The sequence below is a fragment of the Tamandua tetradactyla genome, chromosome 2, assembly GCF_023851605.1.
Source record: "Tamandua tetradactyla isolate mTamTet1 chromosome 2, mTamTet1.pri, whole genome shotgun sequence".
Lineage (NCBI taxonomy): Eukaryota > Metazoa > Chordata > Mammalia > Pilosa > Myrmecophagidae > Tamandua > Tamandua tetradactyla.
The window spans coordinates 209,905,416-209,931,053 of NC_135328.1; the positions used below are offsets into that span (position 1 = coordinate 209,905,416).

The window sequence follows — 25,638 nt, forward strand, 5'->3', positions numbered from 1 at the left end:
CCATTCTAACTTCTTCATGTTGGAAGCTGTCAATAATAAGGGGTAGGGAGATCGAACTAGCTGATGTTCTGGAAAGGCTGACCCCTGTGCATTTCAGGACTTATCTGATCGAGAGACCCATTTGAAGATTGTAGGTTTCTGGAAAGTTACCTTAGTGCCTAGAACTTTTGTAGAACCTTATATAATGGCCTAGGTGTTCTTTAAGATTCTCTGGAACGGTTTTGGTTGGGATTTGGAAAGTTATGATAGGTAGCAATGTCTAACTGAAGCTTATGTAAGAGCAACCTCCAGAATAGTCTCTTGACTCTCTTTGAACTCTCTCAGCCACTGAAACCTTGTTACATTTCTTTTCCCCCTTTTGATAAGGATGGTATTGTTGATCCCACCATGCCAGGGCCAGGCTCATCCCTGGGAGTCATCTCCCACGCTGCCAGGGAGACTTTCATCCCTGGATGTCAGGCCCCACGTAGCGGGAGGACAATGATTTTCCTTGCAAATTTGGGCTTAGAGAGAGTGAGGCCACATCTGAGCAACAAGAGGTCTTTTGGAGGTGACCCTTAGGCATGTCTATAGGTAAGCTAAACTTCTCTGCTACATACATAAGCTTCACAAGAGCCTCAAGATCAAGGGCTTGCCTTATTAATTTGGGTGTCCCTCATGTTCTTTCTTATGATTTTTTTTTTTAACATGGGCAGGCACCGGGAATCGAACCCGGGTCCTCGGGCATGGCAGGCAAGCACTCTTACCTGCTGAGCCCCCGTGGCCCGCCCTCCCTCGTGTTTGACACAGTATCAGGGGCTTACCGAGTGGTAAAGTTTAATAGTTTCATATTTTTGTCCCATCCCTTTAGGAACTTTGCCAGTACTTTTTGATTATCTGCTTTATATTCTCCTACCATTCTTAAAGCTGTGTTTTCTTGATTTAGCACCTTCCCAGCTTCTGCAATCCTTTAATGATTTTCCAGAATTTTGAGGAACATGACTCTGCCAGTTTTTGCTAGTTATTCAAAGATTCTTTGGGGAAATAGCACCCTGGAGCATCTCATGCCACCATCTTGGTTAACCATGTATTTCTGGTTGAAGACACCTTATTTAGTATATATTTCTTACAAATAATTATATTTCTTATTTTACATTTATGATGACTGTATTCCAATTACAGCACTCTTGGGTAATGTACTCTACTGTACTGTGATTGTACTACTTTAGCTCTTGCACACACACACACACACACAGCACCACATACAGTACTTACATACTGTGAACAAATATCATACACTGCACAGCATAGTGATACAAAGTCTTGAAAAAATTTTAAAAAAAGATTAAGCATTTAAAGTTTCACAAAGACATTAACTTAATTCTTATTTTCGATGAACTACAGAATGTGTGCGGTAAAATTGTTCGAACTTGACTTTCCCCTGAACACCAAGGGGGAGGTCGGTGGAACTTATTCTGCACAGGAGGAACACATCAGTGAAGACGGCATGTCAATGCCTTGCAGTCCTACCTTAGGATTTTGGCTCTCATAACTCACTAACAGCATTGGAAAATTTCCCTCCCAGACTGTCTTGAAATATTACATCAGCTTCGTCTGCTTGGCTTTTTGCCTGATATCTTTACGTTTCTCCATGTAAGGAGCAAATGCAGCAGAAGTTAGGTGCTAAACTTTGAGGTTCCATTCGAGCATAGTATCACATTCTTCCATGTCACGGGACATTTTTTCCAAGGCAGAATTCTATTCTGATATTTTGGCCACGGAGAGAGGGACAATTCTTGGAGTCTTAGGCTGACGTTTTTTGCTGTCCACGTCATCACCAACTCGATGCTTGGGGTTGCCCTCTCATCCTGATCTCTTATGGTGAGTCCTGTGGCATTCTCTACTAAAATTTCCTCCGTTTTCTTTCTTTGTGCTGTGGAAACCTTCTCCATTTAGTTGATATTTTAAAAATTCTTCTGCAGCCTCCTGATCGGCAGAAGATGCTTTGCTTGCAAGTTTAATATTTTTCATGTTGCAGTGACTTTTGAAACATGTGAGCCAGCCAGCACTAAGAATTTAATATTCTCCTAGCCCTGAGTACCATAACCGTAAATTTCTTTAGCTTTCAGTCTCACAGCAATGCTCCCATAACTTACTTACACTTCTTTTTTTTAATCACTCATCATTTCATGGGGCTACAAATTTACCGACTTTTCCATGCCGTCACCACATACTATAGATGTTACTTTAGCACTTTCCTGCGTGGCCTCAGGTACAGATCAGCAAATTATCCTCTTACTTTTTCTGGATATACTGTATCTTCGGTTTATTAACATTGAGCTCACGGCCAAGACAACTATAATTCATGCATGACAGCTGGAACGCTTAGCAGCGTTACACAGCACTTCAACACTACGTTTGGGGGCCATTATAAAGAATAAAATCACCAGCAAAAGGCAAAAAAAAAGCAAAAATCATGGCACCAGAGAGACAATGAAAAGGACACTTGCTTACAGTACAAGAGCTGAACCCGCGTCGCCTTGTTCAACTTTGCTGGGAGCGTGCACAACGGAGACAAGTTTTTCAGCACTCTGCGCATGCCCTCGAATGTCAGGGAAAGGTCTGCTAGTATTGATTTGGGGCTTATAAGTAAATTTTACAGAATAGGCAAATTCGAAAATAAGGAATCCTTGAATAATGAGGATTGACTATATTCGGAACTGAAAAGCAAGGCAGGGTTATGATAAGGACAATTCTAAGCACAGAAGCACCATAAAGTAGAACTTCGGGATAGCTACGCGCTTGCGTATGTCCCTAGTCGCGCACCTAGCTCTGGCGCTGCGCATGCGCCGGAAGTTGCAGCCGGGAAGCCAGCGAGGTCGGTTCCGCCCGTTTCTAACATGGCGGCGCCCTTTGTCTGCTCTGAAGTGCAGTCCCCGGCCTTCTCGCGGCCGTGATGCACTTCCCTCTACGGTGGGGTCCAGGACATGGCAGGTGAGGGTCGGCAAGCGCCCGGAGCCCAAGGAGTCTGGGGAGCCGGAGCGGAGGCGGTGGAGGATAGGACGCGGGGGGATGCGGGGGACGGTTGTGGGGGGGAGGGGAGGGAAGTGGCATGGGATGGGACTGGGGCTTAGGGGACACTGCGGGGCAGGAGGGTGCGGGGTAGCTGCGTGGGGGGCGCCGCCGGGCGAGCGGGCGGGGAGTGAGCGGACGGATCAGCCGCCGGGCTTGGGGACGCGAGTCGCCTTCCAGGCTGGGTGACTCCCCAGCTGGTAGCATCTCCGCCCCTGCTGCCCGGCTGTCACCGCCCCTTGACCCCGCGCGCCGCGGCGGGTGGGCGTTCTGCGGCCGAGAGGCGGTGAGGTGCCGAGGGCAGCTCCCGTGGGGCGGCCGGGGTTGAAGAGCACAGGCTTGGGAGAGCCTAGGAGATGCCGGCAAAGTAGAGGCAGACATTGCCCTTATAAAACAATTTCGTTCATTCATTCGGTCGTTCCGCAGGCGGTGGTTATGCACCTGATAGGTTTTGAAGATACAGTGATCCAGACAGAATTGACCCCGGAGTAGTGGTTAGCAGCGTGAACCTGGGTTTGAATCCCTACTCTCAGCTATTTCCTTAAGCATGTTAGGTTCTCTCTCAGCCTTGGCTTCCTCATTCTTAAAGCAGAGATGATAATAAAATCTGCCCGCCCCCCACGTTATTTATTATAAAGATTAAATGGATTCATACGTGTAAAGTACTTAGAACACTATTGGCACAAAGTAAGTGCTGTACAAGTGTTTGTTGTTTGTATTGTCAGATCATCGAGCTCAGAGATACATGTGGGAGGTATACAGGTATATAGGCAGTTCTGATACTGCTGTAGAAGGAGAGCGCTCCTTGCTCTGGGAGCAAAGAGTAGGGTGCCTCTCTCATTCCAGGTAAATCCAGGGAGATTTCTTTCCCCCAGGAAGCTGAGGCCTGAAGGATGCTTAGGGGACAGAGGCAGAAAAAGGGGGGAGTATTCTAAGTTGAAGATATAGTTTGTGAGAAAGCTCAGGGCCAGTCAAATAATTGAATTGTCTGTGTGTCTAGAGAGAGAAAGATGACAGATAAGGCTGAAGAAGCAGGCTGTGGTCTGGTCCTATGAGGCCCTGTAAACCCAGTTAGAGACTCTGAATTTTAGATTAATGGGAAGCCATTTAAGGATCAAGTTGGTGGATTAGAAAGATCACATTAGAATGTTTCAATGGCTAAGAAGCTGCTAGAATAACCCAGGTGAGAAACAAGGGTGGCCTCAAGTTCGGGTAGAGGTAGAGGACAGGGAGAGATGTTTTGAAAGAAGAATTGACAAAATTTGGTGGTTGCTTTCAGTGAAGGAATTAGAAGCAGGGAGGAGTCAAGAATGACCCCAGTTTTTGAGTGATAGATGGTGTTGCCACTCAGTGCAGTAGGAAACAGGCCAGGGAGCAAGTTTGAGGAGAGAAGGTAAGTTCTGAGTTGAACGTGTTGAAGTTAAGGCGTCCAGTGGTGATCTAGTAGTTGTCATTCATCAAAGGTCACTAAAGTCGTAGAAGGGGACATGCTTATCTAGGGTGAGGGTATGAAATAAGAAACAAAGTGTTCAGGACATCCCAGAGGATTGTTAATGCTGCAATTAACACCGTGTTATGCTTTTTGTTAAGCAGAAGTTCCCTGGGTATAGGGATTAGCCTGAATTTATTTATCTTTGTGTTCCAGGTATCCAACAGTGTCTGTCAAGTAGCAGGCCACTAATAGTAAAATTTAACATTTATTGAGCACTACCTTTGTACTAGGCTCTGTGCTAAGTGCTCCACATTTACCTGTGTTTAGTGGATGAATGAAAAGGGGGCAGCTCTTAGGAAGCAGGTTCTCACCAGATTTTCCCCTTGGGTATCTTTGATTTAGGTAATGAACTGGAGGAGGGGAGCCAAGCTGGAATATATGCAGACAAACTGTCAGCAAAGAGTAGCCTGGGCTATTTGGAAATCTGAGGTATGTCTGTAATACTCAAGGATGAAACAAATGGGAAGGTTGGTTTGTCTGTCTTTCCCTGGGCCCAGTGTGATTCAAATCACCATTTCATAAAAGCTTTTTCTTTAAAATATATAATGATAACAATATCCTAGTTACATTTTGGTTGGGACATTGTTAATATTATTGTTATTTTACCAATCAAGGCCAGAGTGAGTTAATCACTGGGCAGTGCTCACATCTTGTTTTAGTTGGGTACAGTCTAAAATGCTCCAATAAAACGATCCTAAAATACAGTACCTGGAACAAAATAGAAGTGTATTCCTTAGCCCCTTTACAGTTTAGAAGCACATGGTGCAAAACTTGTAGGGCAGTTAGCTCTGTTCCAAGAGGTCATCCAGGAACAGTGTTCCTTCAGTCATATGGCTCTCCTTGCTGAAACCTGAACTTCTATCTCATGGTCTAAGCTGGCTGCTGCAGCATCTGCCATTGTGTATACACTCCATTTGGCAGAAATGAGGCACGCACGCTCATTTCTTTTAAGGTTCTAATGGACAGAGATACATGTTTTTGTACAACATGATCCCCAAATGTAAACCAGCACTGCATCTGATATACAACCAAAGAATGAATTATGACTATTCCAATGCTGGAGGAAAAGCTGACAGAGAAGATACTCCATCTCCTGTGTGACACTGTCCTAAAGGATTTTCAAGGGAAGGTTTTACTCTTCCCAACTGTAACAGAATTTTTGACTTTGGTGCTTGCTTCCAGCCTGAGGGCATCTCCCCTGACTTGGTATGAGGCCTGGGCGCACTACCTCCCTAAGGCTGGCACTTTCTGTTGCTTGGGCCCGGAGTGTCTAGGTTTGTTTGTTCTTGCAGCGTTATATGGGTCCAGTATGTGTCAGGCACAGTGCTGGGTGCTAGGGACCTGAAGATGAATGAGACTGCATCCCAGGAGCAGGAGAGCTTGTAGCTGTGTGGATAATTATTATAGTACATTGTGAGAAATAACATAGAGAAGAGTTTTGTTTCTTTAGTCTGTTCAGGAATGTGTGGGCACATAGAAGGAGAATTGACTGACGTTGGAAGGCTTTACTGGGGTGGCAGAGATTTAGAATGAATGACATGATCAGCTTTTTGTTTTGACTGATAACTATAAAGGTCACCTCGCGAAGGAAGCTGAGGGCCCTGGAGGTTGAATCTCTGCTCCTCTATTTACTGGGTCTTTATCCTGGGGGTCTGATACTGCGTTACCAAGCTTTGCTTTCCTCATTTGTAAAGCAGGTATAAAAATATCTACCTCATGGAATTGTTTTGAGAATTGAGTGAGGTCAGGTACAGAATTCCCAGTGTCTACTGTGTAGTGTCTGCTTGCTAAGTGTTAGTTACATCCCGCTGCAGAGGGCCGGCTGGTTCAGCGTCAGAGGCAAGTTAGGAGGCGATTGCAGCAGGATGAAGGCCAAGACCTGTGGAAAGCCAGTTTGCCCAGTTCCTTGCTGGAGGCAGGTACTTGATGTATCCAGGTTATATGTGGAGGACCAAGGGCTGCTCTGCATCCTCCCTGTTTTTTATTCAAGGGTTCCGCCAAGCTTTCTAATTAAACTCTTCACTCTGTGGACTCTCAGAGACCATACCTCAAACACCAGAAAGTTCTGGTCAGAGATTTTTTGGGAAGGTGAGGATGCCCACTGCCTATTTAATTCTTTCAGGCTCAGTTGTCTCTGGAAGACCTCTCTGAGACCTACCCAGCCTCTTCCCCACCTCCCCCGCTGCTGAGTTGGGAGCCTCTCCTCTGTGATCTTGTAGCATCCTGGAGTTATCTCTACTAACGCACTTCTCACCTACTATATTTGTAGGTTTCCTTGTCTGTCTCCCCATTAGACCATTAGCATCTTGAATGTGGGGCAGGGTCTTGTTATGCTGATATACCCACTGCATATCTCATTTCCTGGCACAGAGCTGGTGCTCAATAAGTGTTGTTGGACAGATGGATGATCAGCCTTGATTGGCTAAAGTGAAACTGGCTTTTGAGGGCTGGAGAGAACACTGATGTGATGCGGGGTTGGGCATGCTGTTGATTGGAAAGAGAGGAGGACCTGATGGTTTGTTTGGTCCTGGGTTGTGAGATGAGAAGTAGACATGGTGAACACATGGGAGAGTTTAGCTCAGAAGATGGTTTCTCTTGTTTTTCTGTCTTTTTCCAATAGAGCAGCTTTAGTTAACCTTGGCTGTAGTGATATTTGGAACCCGAAAATTCTTTGTTTTAGACGGGCTTCCTTGTGGATTGTAGGAATTCTCCCAGCATCCCTGGTCTCTACCCATTAGATGTTAATAGTGATTCCCCAGTTGTGACCATTAAAAACATCTCCAGACATTGCTAAATGTCTCAGTCACCCATGGTTGAGGACCACTGCAGTACAGGGAAATGGGTTAGATATAGCTGGGCCCATAGCTGGTTCTTATCCTTCCCGGCTTTTGCTTTTGGACCAAGAACTTGACCTCTTTAAGGCTCAGCTTCTTTAGTTTAAAATGGGGATAATGGTTACCTCCCACATAGCTTTTCTTAGTGGAATTATTATTGAAATAATGCATGTGAAATGCTGAGTAGTTTCTGACTCCATAATGGCTAACTGGTGTTATTATGTGTTAGCGGGAGGAGACTGTGGAGAGGATCAAGAGGGGCCAAGTTAAAGAAGAAGGAAAAATTGGCATAAGAATACATGCGCAAGGTACAAAAATCAGAAGATTCTAAAGAATTGAAGTGAGTCAGCTTCCCAGCCCTGCCCAGTTCCCCTCCCGGATAGCTGTGCAGCATGTGTATACTTCCCCAGCGATTCTGTGCATACATTTGTGTGTGCGAATGTCTAAGATGACTAGATTTGTTGCACATATACAGATGTGCCCAGACCTTCCACGTGGTACCCCTGAGCCCTCCCATTTAGAACCCAGAAAAGACATCCTCTGTGGGCGGAGTGTCCGAGTTGTAGCAGTTTGTTGGGGAAAGGCTGGGTGCCCCATTCTCTACAATCCTAGCATTCCCCGAGGGCTGGGGCCTGGTGTGCCTGCAGGATGGTAGGGGGGTTCACAGATGTGGAATCTGGCAGAGTGGGACCTTGTAGGCTGAGGGGCAGCACTACAGGGAGGCACCCCAACCTTAGCAAAAACAAAAAACTCCAAATACGTTTTGTGCACAAAACTTATTGTTCTGGAGATCAGAATCTACTTCTTTGCTGGCTACAATTTTTAACTAATAGAATTGAGAGTGGTCAAAGATTAAGCGTTTTAGCTTAGAATGATTCCAGGACCTCATCTACAGATGTGGAAATTGAGGATCGGTCAGCAGAGGTGCTTAGCACCCTAGGAGGTCTTTAAGGGTATTACCAGTTTAATAGTCACAGGGTGAATTAAAGTTCATCTCAAAAATGTACTCAACACACACACATAGAAGAAACCAGGGCTTGGGCTGGTGGCTTCACATCTGCTTGATAGGAAGTGAAGAGAGAATTCTTAGACCTTGAGCTTCAAGGGAAGGAAGCAAAGAGCTTGGTCAGGAGTGAGAATTGTTTACTCATGTATAAATGACAGCTCAGATGGAGTCTCAACGGTGGGGGTTCCAGCTGAGAGTGGGCACCAGCCCAGAAAACAGGCGTGGTGTGTTCATTGTAACAACAAAAATGCAGTCAGCGATGGGCGATGGGCAGCTTTTGGTCTTGACCTGTCAGGCGGTAGGGCCTCTTTCTCCTCCTCCTGCCCCCCTGCACCCCTGTGCTGCAGCATTAGGCAGTTGACTCTCCATTCCTGAATGGAAGGCTGTCCTGGAATTTCAAGGTCCTGCCCCGAGGGAAGCTCTATCTCTTTAGCTCCGCTGCCCTTCCTATTTCAGTGGTCTTGGGGTCACGTGGGGTCCTGTCAGGTACTTTACTGGCGTCCTGACACTCAGGCAGCTGTGCAAGTTAATTTTTCAAAACGTTGTTCAAGTAAGACAGAACTTTGTGTAATTTTGTAAATTGCTTCTGTTAAATATCAAGTAGATACAAAAGAATATATATAGTATAAAGAATAAAGATACAAGGAACACCCATGTATCCATCCCCCAGTTTAAGAAAAGGAATGTTACCATTTACCTTTGGAGTCCCCTGTGTCCCTGCCCCCCAGGTAGTCACTGAATTTCGCTTCTCTTGCTTTTCTTTATAGTTTTACCATGGGTGTTTGTATTGTTAAGCAATGTGTTTAATTTTGCATGTTTTTGAACTTAATATAAATATTATCACACTGCTTTTTCCAATGACTTAAATATTTGTTCTTGAGATTAAATCTATGCTGTTAAATCTGTTTGTATTTCCTTTTTTCCCCCCAAACCCTGTACTTTTTAAAAGATTTTATTTTATTATGGTAACATATGCACAACATAACCTACAATTCAGTGGTGTTAATAACATTTACAGTTCTGCCACCCTCACCACCATCCATTACTAAGACTTTTCCATCACCCCAGCCAGGAACTCTGTACCCAGTAAGCAGTAATTTCCCATCCTCCCATTTAGTGGTATTTCTTGTTCACTGATGAATCGTAGCCCATCATATGAGACTTGGTTTATGCTTTCCATTGTTGGTGGATATTTGAGTTGTTGCCACATTTTTGCTGAGATGCAGGGTGCTGCTGTGAACATTCCCGAACACATGGTGCATCTCTCCAGCGTGTATACCTGGTAGTGGAACTGGACCGTGCTCTTTAGTTTGACCAAATAATGTCACATTGCCTCCAAGGCCATTTTCCCAAGGAACTCTTCAACCAGCAGTGTGTAAGTGTTCTGCTTGCGTCACACCCTCCCAACAATGATGGCATCAGACTTAATTTTTTTTGCCAGTCTGATGGGAGTAAAATGATATCTCATGTTAATTATTATTATTATTAGAGAAGTTGTATGTTTATAGAAAAATCATGTAGAAAATAGAGTTCCCCTATACCCCCCCTTATTAACACCTTACATTCGTGTGTATATTTGTTACAACTGATGAAAGAATATTATTATACTTATACTATTGGCTGTAGTCCATAGTTTACATTAGGGCTCACTGCGTTGTACAGTCCTATTATATTTTGTCTTTAAAGTTTTTATTCTAGTAACATATATATGCAACCTAAAATTTCCCCCATTTAGTCATATTCAAATATATAATTCAGTGCTTTTACTTATGTTCACAATGTTTTGCTACCATCACCACTGTCTATTATCAAACTTTTTCTATCACCCCAAATAGCAACTCTGTACAATTTAAGCACTAACTCCCTCTTCCCTACCTTCACCCCAGCCCCTGGTAACCTGTATTCGTTTCTGACTCGATGAGTTTGCTTATTCTAATTATTTTATATCAGGGAGGTTATACAGTATTTGTCCTTTTGTGTCTGCCTTGAGTCACTCAACATGATATCTTCCAAGTTCATCCATGTTGTTGCATGTATCAGACAACATATGACATGTGGTTTTGATTTGCAACTTCCTTGATTTTTAATAGATTGAACATCTTTTCTTATAATTATTGGTCGTTCAGTTTCAGATTCTCTGCAATGCCTGTTGTAATTCTTTGCTCATCTTCTATTGGGTTGTTTATCTTTTTCTTATATGTAGAAGTTTTTGTTGTTAATTTTTTATGCTAATCCTTTGTAAGTTTTATGTGTCATTGTAAATATCCATTGTCAGTTTATGGCTTGTTTTTTTCATGCTAGATCTTTTATGGTTAGCAGAAATTCTTTATTTTAATGCCATTTATCAGTTTTTTCCTTTATGGTTAGCACTTTTTGTTTCTTTTTAAGAACTTCTTCCCTATTTCAAGTTCATAAAAATACCTTATATATTCCTTACAAACATTTTATAATTTTGATTTTTATGTGTTACCAAATTGTCCTGGTTCCATTTACGAAAATTACTTCCTTTTCACATGGATCTGTAATGTTACCAGTAATCATTACCTATACCAAGTGAATGCAGCTGTGTGGGTCTGTTTTTGGGTTCTTTACTCTCTATTCTGTCTCTGTGCCAATACCACCTGACTCAATTACTAATTTTTATAGTAATAAAATATTTTTGAAAATTGACATCTGATAAAGTCTTGGCCTTTTGTGCTTCCATATTAATTTTAGAATGTGCTTGTCAAGTTCAATAAAAATTGTTGGGATATTTTATTAGAAGTGTTCTGGATTTATTACATGTCAATTTGGATAGGATTAGCGTTTTTATGATATTGATTTTCCTGATCCATGAACATGGTATATCTCTCTATTTATGTAACCTACTAACATCTCAATTATCCCTGCACCTTGACTTATATTCTATAGTTGTGCATCTTAGTTCTTTTTTTTTGATTTTATAAGACAGTATTAGTTCAGTGTCTATTTAGATTTACCCACTTATTATTTATCACTTTTGTTGCTCCCATTCCTTCTTGAACTTAATACGTTCCTCTAGGAGTTGCTTTTCATCTGTCTAAAGTCTGTCTTTTAGAATGGGTGAATTGGGCTGCAGTCCATTTGGAGACTAATGGTCACCAGTTCGCAGGGGAGAATCCCACTCCCGCCCCCGTTCAGCACCAGATTGATGTAGGCAGTTTTCTGTGCAGTGTTTCCACTAGGTGTAACCTTTTGGGGCCCTGGCTTTATGCTGAGGGCTCTCCCGTGAGACCTCCCTCCTTGGCTGGGGGAGGTGCAGAGGTCTGGCCTACTCAGTTATGTAAATGCCTTTGGGCTACCCAGCGTGGATATTGCACTCACTATCTGAATTCCAGCCTTTGTTTAGTTTTGGTTTGATCATTCAGTATTCATTACTGACCTGCCCATTCTTTGATGCATTTTAAAAGATGTCTCAATATTTTTCTTCACCATTTTAGCTGTTGGCAGTGGGAAAGATAGCCAGAGTACCTGGTGTGCCATGCTTCCAGAAATGGAAATGTTTTGTAGTCTTAATTTTGTGTTTCATCTGACAGTGGCAAACTTCAAAGATTGAAACCAAGATTTAGTAATGTTCTATTCTGGATTTTATAAGCTGTTTTGTAACACTCATGTAGTATAAGGAAAAGGGGTGGGTAAATGCCTATTAATGGCAGAGAATCTGCCCTTTTCTGAGGGCCCATTGATCCTGGCATTCTGTGTCTGTCTGCAGAAGTTTGGCCTTGTCTCTAGTGGAAGCAGCAGTTTTAGAGTAAGATGGCCTTGGCTTTATGTCTGGGCATGGCAGTGAGACATTGCTGGATGACAACCTCTGTTTCTGTTAGTCTTGGTTTGCTCATCTGCAAAATAGGGATGATTTCATAAACACAGTCCTTGTTGGATTATTGAGAGTACTGATGAAGTAGAGGTAGGTATAGAGCGCTTTGTAACGCACCTGGTCCATTGTAGTTTACCGTGGTAATTATGCCAGCTCTCCCTTAGTGCTCTCTGTTAGTGGTGTTCACTCTACATGCTGCTGCCTTTTGGAAATGAAGAGTCTATGGATTGCTCTTGTTAGTAACCCCCTCGCCCCCACCTTGAGCGCTTAGCATGGTGGGCTTTTCATTATTAGTTTTCTATTATTATTCACGTGGTGACACCCACACAACCTTACCAGGACTAGCAATTTCTTTACAGGTTATGGAAGATACTCCAGGAGATTGGGAAATTGTAGTACCTACACCAGGGGCTGAGTGCTCTGATCAGTTGCTTGCTTATCTTGGATAAGCATTGATTTTTTTATTTTTAACTTTTTTTATTGTATACTATAACATATATACAAAGCAAAGAAAGAAAAAAGCAAGTTTTCAAAGCATTCATCAACAAGTAGTTACAGGACAGATCCCAGAGTTTGTCATGGGCTTCTATATGATCTTCTCATATTTTTCCTTCTAGCTGCTCCAGAATATAGGAGGCTAGAGGGCTTAAGTACTTTTTTATCATCACAATTGACTTTTTTTCCTTCTTTTTTTGTGAAAAATAACATGCATACAAAAAAGCTATTAAAAGAAAGCTATAAATTTCAAAGCACAGCATCACAGTTAGTTGTAGAACGTATTTCAGAGTTTAACATGGATTAAAATTTCACGATTTTAAAATTTTACTTCTAGCCGCTCTAAAATACTGGAGACTAAAAGAGATACCAATTTAATGATTCAGCATTCATATTCATTTGTTAAATCCTATCTTCTCTGTATAACCCCACCATCACCTTTAATCTTCCTATCCCTCTCTTTAGGGGTATTTGGGCTATGGAGATTCTAAATTTTTCATATTGGAAGGGTCTGTCACTATTATGGGGTAGGAAAATAAAACTGTCTGATGTTCTGGAGAGGCTGGGCTAGAGGAGGAGGACTTATCTGGACCAGGGACCCATCTGGAGGGTGTAGGTTTCTGGGAAGTTACTCTAGTGCATGGAACCCTTGTGGAATCTCTCCATAGGTGCTCTTTAGGATTGGATAGAATGGTCCTGGTTGGAGGTTGGCAGGTTATGATAGGTAGCCCGAGTAGCCTCTCTACTCTGTTTGAACTCTCTCTGCCACTGATACTTTATTAATTATATTTCTTTTCCCCCTTTTGGACAGGATGTAATTGTTGATTCCATGGTGCCAGGTCTGGATTCATCCCTGGGAATCATCTCCCACATCACCAGGGAAACTTTCTCCCCTGGATCCATGTCCCACGTAGGGGGGAGGGCAATGATTTCACTTGCAGAATTGGGCTTAGAGAGAGTTTAGCCACATCTGAGTAACAGAAGAGGTCTTCCAGAAGTAACTCTTGCCTATAGGAAGTATAAGCTTCTCAGCTACCTACATAAGCATCTCAAGAGTAAACCTCATGACCTAGAGAACATTATGCTGAGTGAGTCTAGCCCAAAACTAAAGGACAAATACTGTAAGGTCCCACTGATGTGAACCGACATTTGAGAATCAGCTTGGAATATATCATTGGTAACAGAGACCAGCAGGAGTTAGAAACAGGGTAAGATAATGGGTAATTGGAGCTGAAGGGATACAGACTGTGCAACAGGACTAGATACAAAAACTCAAAAATGGACAGCACAATAATACCTAAGTGTAATGTAACTATGTTGGAACACTGAATGAAGCTGCACCTGAAATATGGTTTTTTGTTTGTTTGTTTGTGTGTTTGTATCTTTTGTTTTTGTTTTTTTTCTTTTTCCTTTATATATACATATATATATTATTAGTATTATTATTTTAATTCTCTTCTCTATATTAACATTCTATATTTTTTTCTGCTGTTTTGCTAGTTCTTTTCCTAAATCGATGCAAATGTACTAAGAAATGATGATCATACATCTATGTAATGATACTAAGAATTACTGAGTGCATTTGTAGAATGGAATGATTTCTAAATGTTGTGTTAATTTCTTTTCTTTTTTTTGATTAATAAAAAAATTTAAAAAAAAAAAAAAAAAAAGAGTAAACCTCATGATCAAGGTCATGGCCTATTGATTTGGGTGTACCTAAAGTTTGACACAGTATCAGGGGATTCCCTGATGATAAGGTTTAATAGTTCCATATTTTTCTCCCATCCCTCAGGGAACTTTGCCAATACTTTTTGATTATCTGCTTAATATACTCTAGGATTTATCCAGGCATTACAATAATCTGCACAGGATTAAAGGGCCTCTTACTTATTCCGTGCTCCCTGTGTTTTAATTGTTCAAATGAGCTATACAAATAGGTTGAATTAGATTATGCACTACTGAAAATTTCAGCTCCACACCAAATAAACCTTTCTTCCATTGGTCTCAAAGTGAATGTGTGGTTCTAAAATATAGACACTGTCTTTGTTACCTGTATGTCACAAATTATTTTAACCCCAAACTGTTCGGCTTCATTCTTATCTCTGAATATCAGGTTATATATATAAAACAGCCCCTCAAAATCCAGAAATAATAATCACCACTCCGGACTTAACTTGTCTGCTCTAAAAGCTTACAATCTAGGCCCCTGTTTTCTTATAAGCATTTTCTAAAAGTGACCACACTATTCTTGTTCTTTTGTTTCTGGCTTATTTTGTCTTACCAAACATCCCACATGTTCATTCACACCGTTGCATGCTTCACAACTTTGTTCCTTTTTGTAGTAGCACAACCTTCGTTCATAAGTATACACCATCATTCACCAATCTACTTCTCCGTCAGTGCATCCTTCAGCCACCTGCATTCATCGGGCATCATGTAGAGGGTCCAAAGTCCACAGTCCATCAGCATTTCAATTTTAGATAATTTCATTGTTCCCAAGAGAAAGAAAACTGATAAACACACCCTCGCCAAATAGGAAATCTAAACCTCCTCTTAACTCTTGTTCCGCCCCGCATTATTTACTCTGCTGTTGCTGTGATAGTGCTGATGGTTTCCTTTTGAACTTGGCTCTCAGCATGCAATAGCAGTTTTCCCCCTGTACCCTGAACTTAAACACTCCAAGCATTAATTTTTACCGAACCGCTAAATACATTTAAAATTTGTGTCAATACTGGCAAACCACTGTCCAGGCAAAGTGTACCCTGTTGCACTCCTGTGGCCTGGGAATATAACCTGGCCCACAGGGGAAACTGTCATACTTTTACATCTTTGCCAGTCAGTTCCTGGAGGTGGTGTCCTGTGCTTATTTATGTATATTTTTTATTGTTAGTGAGGTTGAATATCTCTTTTTCTGCGTATTGAATATTGACCACTTTTCTTGTGAATTGTCTATTCATTTCCTTGACTCATGTTTTGGGGGGGGGCGAGATTAACCTTTTTCTTGATTAATTTTTATAACAGCTTTATTGAGATATAATCCATATATCATACAATTCATCCACTTAAAGTGTACGATTCAGCAGTTTTTAGAATTTTACTACAGTTAATTTTAGAATATTTTCATCACCCCAAAAAGTAACACTGTACCAATTAGTAGCCATGCCACATGCCCTGCAGCACCCCCATCCCTAGGCAACCACTAATTTTTACTCTTTGTCTCCAAGGATTTGCCTACACTGACCTAAATGGAGTCATTCACATGTGTAGACTTTTGTGCCTGGCTTCTTTCACTTAGAGTAATACTCTCAAGTTCACTCCTGTTATAGCCTGTATTGGTGCTTTTTATTGTTGAATAATACTCCATTTATATCTAGACCACCTTTTATTTATCCGTTCATCAATTGATGGGCTCTGGGTTATTTCCGCCTTTCTGACTGAGTAGGAATAATGCTGCCATGAACATTTGTGTACAGATTTTTCCATGGACATATGTTTTCTTTGTCGATTAATTTTTAAGAGCTTTTTATATATCTAGAGTGTTAACCCTTATTTACCATACAGGCTGTAGATATTCTTCCCCACTTTACAATGGCATTTCGCGAAGTTGAGAAGATAAGTTTAGAAATGTGGATGAAACAGAACATTTCAATTTCTGGCCGATCTTTCACAGCCCTAAGAATTAAGTTTGTACATTAAAGAATAAAGCATTTAAAATCATAAAGAAAAAAAAGAGAATTAAGTTTGTGTACGCTCCCTTCCCACCAGGGTCCCTTCAGTGTAGTCATGACACCGCGTGTGTTTCTGTCTTGGTGTGTGTGTCTGTCTCGGTGTGTGTGTGTGTGTGTGCTGTACCTACACAAGTGTTCTTTCCCTTCCTCCTCCCACCCCCCATCTTAGGGCCTGCAACCAGGCTATATTTGAGGGCAATTTCCGAGTTTCCCTCCGAAGCTCACACTTCAAAGTGGCAGGCTGAACATATGCCAGGGTTGTGAGTCCGCTGTTACCAGGGCTTCCGGCAGGCAGCTGCTGACTCAGTGCTGTAGCAGGTGAAGGGGATTTGAGGGTCTGGAGGGCTGCAGTGCTGTTTGTTCAAGGGCAGCTCTGGGGCACTGAGCCACTTGTAATCTGCCCGGGGCTGTCGCCTAAACCCTGTGCTAGGGCAGCACTTCAGCAACTGCATTCGAGGAGCATAGCAGTTTCAGAAAGTCACTGGGCATTGCAGATATTCCATTCTTGCCCACTCTTTATCTAGGCCTAGCTTGAACTTTTGAGATCCCTCTAAATAGCCCTGAAATATTCTCTTAACTCCTTTAGTTTTTTCCAATCAGATTTTACAAAATTGTAACTTTAGTTCCAATCCTGTTTGGAACAGTAAATGCATAATTTGATGTTGGCTTCTGTCTTTTACAGTTCATATTCATAGTTGGAAGTGAAGATAATATTATAGGGGAAGTTTAAAATAAAAAAATCTGCTCATATACGTACATATCTCATTTTTATTGTCACTCATAGTGTATCTGTTACACTTCAAATGCATGTATTTGCAATTGGCTGTCTCATTAATGAAATCATTCATTTACTCAACGTTTATTAAAGCCTTAGCACTACAAGGGACCTTAGCAAATGAGCAAACAAACCAAGAAAAAATCAGTCTCATGTGAAAAGCTTGTGCTAATTGAAGTCCAACTACATTTACCGCCGAACAGTTTGTATTGACTCTTCTTTCTCTCTCTCTCTCTTTTTTGTTTTTGGCTTGGATTCTTAATCTTAAATAATATTGTGGGACAACTAATCCTTCCTTTGAAATTGTCATATTTCTGTCTTTCTCAAGGAAAGCCTCAATGCTGTTCCAAAATCATTGTGTTCTTTGTAAAAGGAAGGTGGCTTTAAGCATGTATGTTTTCTGGTTATGGTTGAGTGTGGAAGCATTGCGTCTTGAAGGCCTTTCTTTGTCTTTTTTCAGGTTGAAGTTGTCTTTGTGATGGGTGCCTTGGTGACTTATGATATTTTATCATCCTTTTTTTTTTTTAACTTTTTTTATTGTGAAAAATAACATGTATACAAAAAAGCAATAAATTTCCAAGTACATTTTAACAAGTAGATATACAATAGATTTTAAAGTTTGGTATGGGTTACAGTTCCCTGATTTTTCATTTCTTTTTCTCCAAGGCACTGGAGACTGAAAGAAATATCAGTATGTTGATTAAGCAGTCATATTCATTTGTTGAATCTTATCTTTTCTATTATACTCTTCCTTTTCTTTTTTGTGAAAAATAACATATATACAAAAAAGTAATAAATTTCGAAGTACATTGCAATAATTAGTTGTAGAGCAGATTTCAGAGTTTGGTATGGGTTACAATTCCACAGTTTTAGGTTTTTATTTCTGGCTGCTCTAAAGTACTAGAGGCTAAAAGAAATATCAATATACTGATTCAGCACTCATACTCATTTGTTAAACCCAACCTTTTCTGTACAACTCCACCATTACCTTTGATCTTTCACTCTGTAGGGGTATTTGGGCTATGGCCATTCTAACTTTTTCATGTTGGAAGGGGCTGTCAATAATAAGGGGATGGAACTAGTTGATGTTCTGGAAAGGCTGGCTCCTCTGCATTTCAGGACTTATCTGGTCCAGGGACCCATCTAGAAGTTGTAGGTTTCTGGAAAGTTACCCTAGTGTGTGGAACCTTTGTAGAATCTTATATAATGCCCTAGGTATTCTTTAGGATTAGTAGGGATGGTTTTGGTTGGAGTTTGGCAAGTTATAATAGTAGCAGTGTCTAACTGAAGCTTGTGTAAGGGTGACCTCCAGAGTATCCTCCCTACTCTATCTGAACTCTCAGCCACTGATATCTTATTTCTTTCCCCCCTTTTGATCAGGATGGCATTGTTGATCCCACAGTGCCAGGGCTAGACTCATCTCTTGGGGTCATCTCCATGCCGTTGGGGAGACTTTCACTTCTGGATGTCATGTCCCATGTGGGTGGGAGGGCAATGGTTTCACTTACAAAGTTGGGCTTAGAGAGAGAGAGGCCACATCTGAGCAACAAAAGAGGTCCTCTGGAGGTAACTCTTAGGCATACCCACAGGTAGTCTAAGCTTCTCTGTTATATGCACAAGCTTCACAAGAGCAAGCCTCAATATCAAGGGCTTGGCCTATTGATTTGGGTGTCCCTAATGTTTGACACAGTACCTGGGGTTTCCCTGGTGGTTTAACATCCATTTTTAAGGCTTAGGAGATTTGGTTCCTCCTTTTTTCTATGATTTGTCAATTTTGCTGACGTGGGTCTTTGTGTAATGAGAATGATGATGGCCAGCATAGTGTGCTTGTTCAGTACAGGTCTCAGTAATTGGCACATTTGTTTCCCACAACAACTTTATGAAGTAGGAACTTTTATCATCATCCGCATTTTCCAGAAAGGAAATTGAAGTGTGGTGATTTAAATAACTTACCTGTGGTACCTACTTAGCTCTGGCTTGATTCCAGGGCAGGAGTTTTTAACTAGGTCCAAGAAGTTGGTAAACCCTGAAATTGTGTGCAGAGCTATGCACGTGCTGATCTCCGTGGGGAGGAGGTCTTTCACTTACAAGGTCAGCAGGTTTATCTGTGTCTAAAAAACTGGGTAGGTAAGAACCACTGTTTTAGGGGATTTTCAATTTTATTCCCTTAAGAAACTTTTGCTCATAAAGTTTTCCTAGTGTTTCATCCTATGTGCAAATTACCATAATTTTCCATTATTTTTTCCCGTTGAGAAGTTTTCAGCCACCAGGTCTTATAGAAATATCTTAAAGGGTCTGTGGTAACTAGAATTAAAGGTAATTCAAAATGGTAATTAAAATAAATTAGAGCTCTGGCTTTGTGGAAATTTTCCTTTAAATGAAGAGATATGAATTCTCTGCCTGGGTGTGTGGTTTGAGTTAAACAGCATAGCCCGGCCTCCCCTAGCAATAGTCAAGGTATAGATAGGTTCAGGGACTTTGAGCAACTCCAAGAAGAGGTACTTAAAACTTTCAAAGGATGTGAAAATATTTAATGGGGAGACACTTGCACAGGCTGCTCAGAAAGAGCCATGTAAATGTGTGTTGGATTCTGCTCCAGCTTAGCGCTCCCAGTGCCAGCCTGGGATGATATTGTCCATTTTTCACATATGGTGGGTCTAACTCTATGGGATTCCTCACTTGTTTTTCTACTTCTGGACTTCCCCTTTTCATCTATTCTCCATACTAGTGTAACCACAGTGAACTTGCAGAAATGTGAGCCTGACCAGGCCTTGCTTAAAACCCTGGAAGGGACCCCAGTGCTGAGGATATGTGCGAGTCCCGGGCATGGCCCCTGCACCTGGCTCCAACCTCTTCCTGCAGCTGCATGTCTCGCCCCTTTCTCCGCTCTCTCCTTACTTTTGTGATGCTGAGGTGTTCGACCTGCCGCCCCCACCCCTGTCCCCCAAGCATTCCTTAGCTTGCACCCCCCCCCCCTGCCGTTGCCTTTGCTCTGCCTGAGCATTGTTCATGGGGTTTTTTCAGGCTGTGGCTCCATGTGTCCCAGTGCCCTTCACCCTCGGGGGGCACCCAGCTCAGCCTTGCAGCACTCAGCCAGGGGAGTGGAAGAATTCTGGCCTTTCTCCCCTGGTGAAAGGTCCTTGAGAGGGGCTCAGATGTGGCCTTATTCCCCATGGAGTCACCAACTCCCAGCAGGGCACCTGGCCTTAAAAGTGCTCTGTAGTCGATTTATTTTTATTTTTACGGTGGTAACATATATACAATATAAAATTTCCCATTTTAATCCCTTTCAGTAGTATCAGTAACGGTCACAATGTTCTACTACCATCACCACCCTCCATTGTCAAAAATTTTCCATCCCTCCAAACAGAAACTCTGTACCCATTAAGCTATAACTTTCCATCCCCACCCCGCCCCAGGACACTGTAATCTCTTTTCATTCTGTATGAATCTGTGTATTCTAGTGATTTCATGTGAATAAAATAATGCAATATTTATCCTTTTGGGCCTGGCTTATTTCATTCAACAAGATGTTGTCAAGGTTCATCCATGTTGTATCACGTATTAGAACTCCATTCCTTTTTTCTTTTTTTTTTAACATGGGCAGGCATCGGGAATCAAACCTGGGTCCTCTGGCATGGCAGGCGAGTATTCTTGCCTGCTGAGCCACCATGGCCCAGAACTCCATTCCTTTTTGCTGCTGAATAATATTCCTTTCTGTGTGCATACATTTTGTTTATCTGTTCATCCATTGATGGACATGTGGGTTGCTTCCACTTTTGGGCTATTGTGACTAATAATACTATGGACATTGGTGTACAAATGTCTGTTCCACTCCCTGCTTTCAATTCTTTTGGGTATATACCTAGAAGTGAAATTGCTGGGTCAAATGCTAATTCTATACTTAAGTTTCTGAGGAATTGCGGAGCCATTTTCCACAGTGGCTGCACCATTTTACATTCCCACCAAAATCGTACAAGTGTTCTTATTTTCCCACATCCTTGCCAATTCTTGTTATCTTCCTTCTTTTTTTTTTTTTTTTTAATTATAGCCATTTGGTGGGGGAGGGGTGAAATGGTCTTGTGATTTTGATTTGTATTTCCTTAATGGCTAATTATGTCGAACCTCTTTTCATGTGCTTTTTGACCATTTGTATGTTTATCTTTGGTGAAATGTCTATTCAAGTCCTTTGCCCATTTTTAAGATGGGTTGTTTTTTTTGTTGTTGAGTTGTGTGAGTTGTTCATGTATTCTGTATAATAAACCCTTATAAGATATATGGTTATCTTTTCACTTTCTTAATAATGCACTTTGATGCACAAATGTTAATTTTGTTGATGACCAATTTATCTTTCTTTTGTTGCCTGTGCTTTTGTTTATATATTTAGGTCATTGATCCGCTTTGAGTGGATCAGTGGGTTAGGGTCATTGATCCACTTTGAGTTAAATTTTGTAAATACCCTGAGGTAGGGGGCCACTTTCATCCTTTTGCATGTGGAAATCCAGTTTTCCCAGCACCATTTGTTGAGGAGGTTATTCTTTCCCCATTGAGTGGACTTGGTACTCTTGCCATAGATGTCAGGTCTCCTCCATCCCTCCTTCTTTTGTTAGAGAAGCTGTAAGTTTACAGAAAAGTCATGCATAAAATACACGGTACCCATATACCACCCTATTATTAATACCTTGCATTAGTGTGGTACATTTATTACAGTTGGTGGAAGCACGTGCTTATAATTATACAAGTAACTATATTCCATGATTTAATTAGGGCCCACTGTTTGTGTTGTACTGTTCCATGGATTTTAAAAATTTTTTATTCTAGCAAGTGTTTATTACTGAACCCCAAATTCAATTCCATTGGTGTTTATGTCAGTCCTTCTGCCAGTACCACACTGTTTTGATTACTGTAGCTTTGTAATAGGTTTTAAAATTAGGAAGTGTGAGTCCTCCGACTTTGTTCTTTTTCAAGATGGTTTTTGCTGTTTGAGGCCCCTTGCTCTTTTGCATGAGTTTTGTCATTGGCTTTTTCATTTCTTTAAGAAGGTTGCCGGAATTTTGATTGGGATTGGATTGATTGTGTAAATCACTTTGGGTAGTATTGACATCTTAACAATTAAGTCTACCAGTCCTTGACCATGGGATGTATTTCTTTTTATTTAAGTCTTTGATTTTTTTTAGTAATATTTTGTAGTGTTTCTTGTGTGAGTCCTTTACATCTTTGGCTAAATTTTTTCCTAGATATTTGATTCTTTTAGTTGCTATTATAAATGGAATTGCTTTCTTGATTTCCTTTTCAGATTATTAATTGCTGGTATATAGAAACACCACTGAGTTTTGTGCATTGAGCTTGTACCCTGTCACTTTGTTGAATTCATTCATTAGCTCTAGTGCTTTCTTGTAGATTCTTTTGCATTTTCTATATGTAGGATCATGCCATCTGGAAACAGGGAAAGCTTTACTTCTTCCTTTTCAATTTGGATGCCTTTTATTTCTTTTTCTTGCTTAACTGCTTGGACTAGAATTTCTAGTAGAATGTTGAATAACAGGGGTGACAGAAGGCATCCTTGTTTTTTTCCTAATCTTATAGAGGAAAGCTTTCAGACTTTCACTGTTGAGTACTGCAGCCAAAGTGGTCCTTTAAAAATGTTGTCTTCTGCTCTCAACTCTCTCATCACGTCCCAGCACACTTAGAAGAAATCTGAAGACTAAGGTGCTGCTAAGACCCAGGGTGATCTCAGCTCCTTCTACTGCCACCCCCGCTTAGTTCATTCTTCCTTCTGCTTACTCCTCTCCAGACACCCTTTGCTGGGGCCAGGCTGGCCTCAGGACCTTTGCATTTACTCTTCCTTATGTCTGGAATGGTCCCTAGGCTGATAGTGGCATGGGTCACTCAAACACTTCATTCAGGTCTCTTCTTAAATGTCACCTCCTCAGAAATCCTCCTTGACCCCTATCTTAAATATTCAGAGGCCTCTCACCCTGTCCCTTCATTGTGCTTTCTCTTCAGAGCACTTGTGACCTGACGTACTATAAGTTGATTTATTGTCTCTATTCCCGCTAGACTGAAAGCTCCATCCCAGCCCATAAGAAAAGCACCAAGTAGGCTCCCATTACATGTTTGTGAAATTAATAACTCTTTTCTCTATTCCCATTTCCTAATTTGTGGTCTGAGGCTAGAGGGCTCTGAAGTCATTATGAGTAGTGGTGTAGCTGCCTCACACCACAGATTTTCTGTGTATAATGGTAAAATATCTCGTTTATGTAGCCAGAATTGTTTCTCAAAGGAATAGAGATGCTGTTGTGATTAATAGATCCATTTTTCATGGTGATTTTTTGCCTATTATTTTCTCAGTCAAAAGGATCATGACTACAAATATCACATAAGGGCCCATGGAATATTTTGACATTGAGTCTATCTTATTCAAAGAGGCCTGGAATCACTGGTTCCCCTCCTCCCCCCAAGCCTGTTCCCCAACTTGATTTGTAACCATTTGAGAGCAAGGTCTTGGGTTTGGTGCTATAAGGAGTAGTCCCACCCTGTGGGGATTATTAGCCTGGCAGGAGAGCTGAGACAACAGGCTGTGTCTAGGCTCCCTGCTGTGCGTGCAGAGGCTCTTTAAGTATTTGTAGGTGTGTGGGGTGGGGGAGTTAGGGGGATGGATCTGACACTGGGCAAGTCCCACTTGATCTTATTTTGTTTAGTAGCACGGCCCTTAATTTATCTTGCATCAAGCTTCTGAGAGTCCTTGGAGCTGGTACTAGCACAATGGACCTTAAATTGGATACAGGATATCTTCTTTCTCCTGGGCCCACCAACCTTTCCACTCTGCATATTCCTGCAGCTGCGTGTCCAAAATGGGCTAAGGCAGGAAACACCTTCTCCTCTATTCAAGTGTGGCCAAATCTTAGAATGGGGGGAGTTATGATGTTTGAAAATCAGAGTTAGTGTCACAATTTAATTTTATATAGAGATGTTTTTACAAAATGTATTTTTGTTTTTTTTCTAACATAAACTTCAGAAAAAAGAAATGTAACAAATCTTGACTTGTAGGAACATGGAGGGGTTCTCAAGGATGGGGAGGTATTGTCCATTAGAAGGTGTCATGTCAGAATCTAGAATGGTCGGGAGAGATTAAAGCAGTTTTTATATTTATATAAAGGGAAAGTTGATTTGCAAAGTTCAAGAAACACAAGCCTTAAGCAGTGTTTCTGGGCCAGGAGTGAAGTACTAGGACTTGTTTTGCTAATTTTCACTCCTCTGCCCATGTTGTAATGAAAAGGGACCAATTGTAAAACTGGGGTGGGGTGGGGATCAGGCATGTAGGCTTCATGCTTTGCAAGGCCAACTTGGTCTAAACTTCCGTTTCTTTGGCCTGAGTTTGTGTGTGCTACAGAATATACAGGAGCTACCTGTATTTCTAGAAAATCAGGACCTCTGAGCAACTGGGAGCTGGTTGGTGATCCTTTCACCTATTTCAGGTTCCTCCTGGTCCCTGGACATGAGGTGGCCATGTGTGTGTCCAGGCTTGGAACTGGGCACAGGCACAGCATGTTCTGGGGCGCTAGGGACCATAGTTTAGGAAGATCCTTGTGGTAGACCAGTTGTTTCCTGGCCTCATGGCTTCCCTGTGTGCAGCATTTTGGAAACCCTGCCTGCAATTGGATGCTTGCTAGTCATCTGGGTGATATTTTATGTGTGCCAGGTGCCCATTTTGCTCTAAGATTGAGCTAGTTGGTATCTGGGCAGGCTCTGCAGCCTACAGCCAGGAGCGCCCTCAGGGTTTAGTAGAGCTGTGATCCAATATGAAGTGCTTCCCTGACAGAGAAAATTGCTCTGAATGGTTCTGGCTCAGTACCCCCTCCCTTTCCTTCCTCCCTTTCTTTGTGCAGATGTGACTCCTGGATTTTTCCAGATGGCATTTAGAAGGAATAATATTGGGCTATGATTAATAAGGTCAAGTCACCAAATAGTTATTGAATGCACCCGAGATACCCAGCATAAAAAGGGATGTAAAAACCATCATTGGTCTAAAACACCTGTAATCTGCATTTCTGCCTCCTGGCAGTAGTTTGCCGAGTGCTTGTGTTCTTCCAGGCACCGTGCAGGTCTTTACATATGCCATTGAATGAGATCCCTTGACAGCTCCGAAGGAGCATCTTAGCTTTGTCTTTCAGATCAAGAAGCTTTGCTGAGATTGTCTGGCAGTCATTGGTGAAGCCAAGACTCCACACATGCCATTTTGTTGTTACTGGGGACTCTGGGTTCAGATTTTGCTGATTTGAGTAGGTGGATTTCACAACCCCAGGAGAAAACTTTTATTTCATCAGTAGTCTGCGGGTACTTTGCAACTGAAAATGGTTTGTGTTTTTGGCACCCAGCCCTCCTGAATTCCACCCCCCTGAGCCTGGTGGCTCTGTCAGCT

General features: G+C 41.7%; 1 protein-coding gene across 2 annotated transcripts in view; it reads left to right on the forward strand.

Moving 5' to 3' along the window:
• Window positions 1-2,834: 2,834 nt before the first annotated feature.
• The window catches only part of ZBTB17 (zinc finger and BTB domain containing 17), a 34,794-nt gene continuing 11,990 nt past the window's right edge, over window positions 2,835-25,638 (forward strand). Inside the window, exons 1-2 of one of the 2 annotated variants that reach the window (XM_077151173.1) lie at window positions 2,835-2,973; window positions 4,886-4,972. The gene's annotated coding sequence lies outside the window, so the exon portion shown is untranslated. Of the gene's footprint in view, window positions 2,974-4,885; window positions 4,973-7,649; window positions 7,686-25,638 lie in introns of those variants that run through there. The other variant, XM_077151174.1, reaches the window with a different exon arrangement.